Genomic DNA, 4412 nt, shown 5'->3' with positions numbered 1-4412 from the left:
CTCATCTCATCTGCAAAAACGTAACGGCGCGTCGTTAGCACAAACAGGTTCCCCCAAGATTAAGAGTTTAGATCATGCACGGCGCCGGTGAAGCAGATCCGGTTCATGCACAGCGGTGTCGGTGAGCAAGATACGATGCGGTGGACGACGGATCCGGCGAAGCGGCTCCGGTGGGGTGGACGATACCGCAGCTGAAGCGACTGCGGTAGACTGCTGGATGAGCATATGGTTTCGAGGTTCGGCGGGGATGATCCGGTCCGGTTGATGACGACGTCGATGAAGCAGCTCCGGCAGGCAGCCGGATGACGAGGATCGCGAGGGCTCGGGTAGGCCAGGGAAGTCCGGCGGGGATGTTCCGGTGCGGTGGTCGTGGAGGTGGGAGAGAGGGACTTGGGAAGTTCCGGTGGGTGGTCTGAAGGAAATGTATTTTTTTTGGGAGGGTTTCCTGGGCTAGGGAGGTGGTGATCCAAAAAATGACGAGCAGACCCCCCCACCAACCGACTTTGCTGCCATCTCCACAGGGGTAGAATAGGAATTTGGAAGCGTGTGAAATTTTTGTATTTTGTGGGCGGCAAGTTTTGCCGCTATGAGATTTTGAATTTGGCCACCATCCAAGTATAATGATAAAAAATTGTGACACCGTACTAGTACCTCTGTTCAAGGCCGAGTGCAAAATCAAATCATCATCACGTTGAATATAGGTCACTACCATGATCATGATCTATCTTCTGGACAGAGATCCGGTGCTCCCCACGTTCACGTGGGCACAACGTGACCTGAGGCTTCCCATCCACCATTCGTTTCAATCCAACGGCAAGGAAAGCAACGGCGTGACCCGATTAATTTCTCGCTGAGCTGAATAGCTGCTGTGTTCTCTCGAACTCGAAGAAATAGAGAAGGGAACAGAAGATGATTTCGGTTCCGAGCGCATCTGTCCGGGCCAAAAATGTATCTGGTACAAACTCCAGCGGGATGACGCATAGTGACTGGGCCGTTCGCAGCGACGCAAACATGCCCAAATATGTGTCTCGGATCCATCGTGGACGCTGCGTGGACGCGTAAAGTGTCCGCTCGTGTCTGGAGAACGTTTCGTCGGGCCCGCTTGGCAGTGACCCAGCGTCGATGCGTCTTCTCAGCGGCGCCGCTTCGGCAGTCTGCGGTCGCGTAAAATGGCGATGCCTCGGGTGGCACGCGTCGTCACCTACCTCTGCGAATGGCGATGCCACGCGTGCAGCGGCCGTCGCGTGCCTCCGACCTATATAAACAGGAGCGTACGCATATCATCTCCTCCCACACTAAACCCTAGCCGCTGCCGCTCAACCTCCTACTGGGTTTTGTATAGAACTAGAACGCATAATTTAATCTCAAGTTTGATGTGCCCTGTGAACGTGGGGGCACTGGATCTATGTCCCTATCTTCTTAATCCCAATCAAAAATGCGTTTGAAATATTTCAGGATTGGTGGGAGATTTTGCCGCCCGACTGAGATTAAATTGAACCACGCGTTCGACAATTCAAACTTGAGACCAAGGCTATGATACCATTTAAGTTCGAACTGATTGAAAAAGGCTATGCAATTAATTTATATAACATCCACAGGAACAACTACCAAGTTGATCCCAACCGCAGATAAATGCATCCACCAACAATAGTAGGAACGGTGCCTTATTCTAAGGAAACATTTCACAAGACCAATGTACTCACTATGTAGTGTTCATCTCCAATTATCTATGGCATTTTCTAAGTCTTTGGAAGATTATAACGAACTTGATTGGCCTCGTGCAATAGGGCATCACATGCTTCTAATCTCGATCTCAACATGTTAACTTTTGTTCTTAGCATAGCTGTTGCAACTCGTTCTACTTGGAGTTGTTCCTCCAAAACTTGAGCAGAGAAAGACTTGGACTTGGGCTTCAAAACCCAGCATTTCGCAGGAAAGAGATATCTTTATCTTTCCCATGTTTTGCCATCTCGAATTTCATATTAGCATGACAAGTTTTGAGTTGTGTAAAAAGAAAAGTTATTACAAAGAAAAATGCAGATGGTAGATTTAATGTGTACGAACTACTTTTAATCATACAAGTTGGCATGCCTGACTATAATAAGGACCGTCTATCTTGCTAGCAGGCATAATTATTAAGGTATTATTAATGGGCTACCATGTTCATAGTCTTCGAAGAAACAGCCTTTATTGCATTACGAGCAGAAAACAGTTCACACGTGCGCTCAGATTCAAATTTTCAGCATGCAGCCGATTTATGGTTTAATTGAAGTACACATCATTATATTATTTCACACAAAATACAGCAGCCACATGGAACATATCTAATTTTAGTACAACAACAAAATTTGCAATTATTACAGACCAGGAAATTTTGAACGAAATTTTGAGCAGTAATTAATTACAGCATTGGCATCAGCAATCCACTTGAGTGAACAAAGAATCAAAGTTTATTTAGACACCTTCAATTCCCAGACACATCACAACTGGCTTACCATGACAAGTGCATAGGAGATTCTTTAGAACATTTTCTGTCAAAGTTTGCCTATTTTTCAATTCATGTATCTCTTGGCGTGTGTTGGCAATTATTTCATCAGCATCTTTGTTTTCCCGCCCAAATATATCAACTGCCTCTTGGAGTGCATCCCCCAAATCTCTTTGTGCCGGATTAAGTTGAGCAATAGATACCATGGGCCTATGCGAGCAATATGCACTCTCACTGCTGCTTTGTGAAACATCAATACTTGAGGCATTGGCCCTTGCTTCTGGCTTTGTAGCTTTATTTGAAGCACGAAATTTAGATAAAACAAGTTACAACATCATATGATGCAATAAAAGACCTCCAATTTCAAGAGCATCATTGAGCTGATATAACATAGCAAGCAATCCAAAATAGAGCCTCGTACATCTATTTCTTCTTGAACGGTTGGTGTACTGGACTCAGTGGACCAATGAGAGCACGTGCCACTGTCACTGTTGCTCTGTGAAATGACCGCAACACTTGATAAATGGGTTGTCCCTACTGACATTACAGCTTTGTTTGCAGGCTGAAACTAAGACAAAACAAGTTAAAATGCAATACAATACACGGCAAACAAACAGCACTGTTGACATAATTTTGAAAGAACCATGGGCAGATATAACAAAGAAACCAGTTAAGCCACATGCCTCCTAGAACAAACCAAACTAGATCATGGCGATGATGTATACAATGAACCAAGCAACTAGACATCATGTGCCCAATAACGAAGCCAGGTCACTGCACAGAAGAAATCTAGCAAATAGCCAAATACAGTCAAAACATGTGCATGTTGGATTGGATACAATTAGGAAAATAATGTATGATTGATTTAAGCATGCTCAGATAGTGCCTTCGACAACGTAGAAGGTCAATGCAACAATTAATTGTATGGCTTGTATGAAGTGCCATAACATTTAAATTAAGCATAACGAGGCATTGCTTAATCTGAGAACTGAGTGCTAGCTCAGTGGCAAGGCTTGCGAGTGCACAGCCAGCCCACCCGGGTTCGAGTACCAACGGGACCGAATTAAACAAGAATGAAGCGAGATGTCAGTACAAGTAGTGGCAATAGAAATGCAAAATCCATAACAGGGCCAATGACAACATTCACTTGCCAACAAAATCTAAGGATTTAGGGTCTGTTTGTTTGGGCTGCAGCTTTTGAGAAGCATCTGTCGGTGGGCTGTGAAAAAGCAAATGTGAGAAGCAATTGTTGGAAGCAGAGATTTGATGTCTGGTTGAAGTGCTTTTTATGGCTGCTGCTGTTGGTTTAGGAGTGAAATGTCTGAAATGCCCTGAGTGCTGAAGATGTTGAATATATGCAGATTTGAAACGAATTTGCTATTTATAATAGTTTCATTACATAATTATCATGTTTAATAACCCCAAAATACTTCAATTTATCTTTCTTTTTTGCTAAAATAATTTTGAACACTTTTTGTATCGGAATATTTTGGAGTGTTGTTTAGAATTAAATATAGCTTTTGGCTTCTAAGTTAAAGTTTTTACGGCTTTAAAAAAAGTGTAAACAATATCACAAGACATCTCACTAACCGTTAATTGATCGATCACCTTAATTTTAGGAATTAATCAGTCGATTGTTAATCAGCGAGGTTGCTTTAAATGGGCAGGCTCTAAGCTCTAAAATATGCTACTGTATATTGAAAAGTAAGATTTGCAAAATAGCGCACAAAAGGATTTTTGCAGAAGTATTGCCTTGATTGCTTGAAGTAAACGATGACATCCAAAATAAAATATATATGAATAGGATTGTCAAATCCTTCTCATCTTCACCGTCATATGAAACTGGTAGCTACCATATACAGTACAGGAGAGGAAAATAAAATTGCATCGCATGAACACCGTGCTCTGTACCAAACTACCAATTACT

Source organism: Lolium perenne, chromosome 6 (assembly GCF_019359855.2).
Source record: "Lolium perenne isolate Kyuss_39 chromosome 6, Kyuss_2.0, whole genome shotgun sequence".
In the NCBI taxonomy this organism is placed as follows: Eukaryota; Viridiplantae; Streptophyta; class Magnoliopsida; order Poales; family Poaceae; genus Lolium; species Lolium perenne.
Note: the sequence above shows the minus strand (reverse complement) of the source record.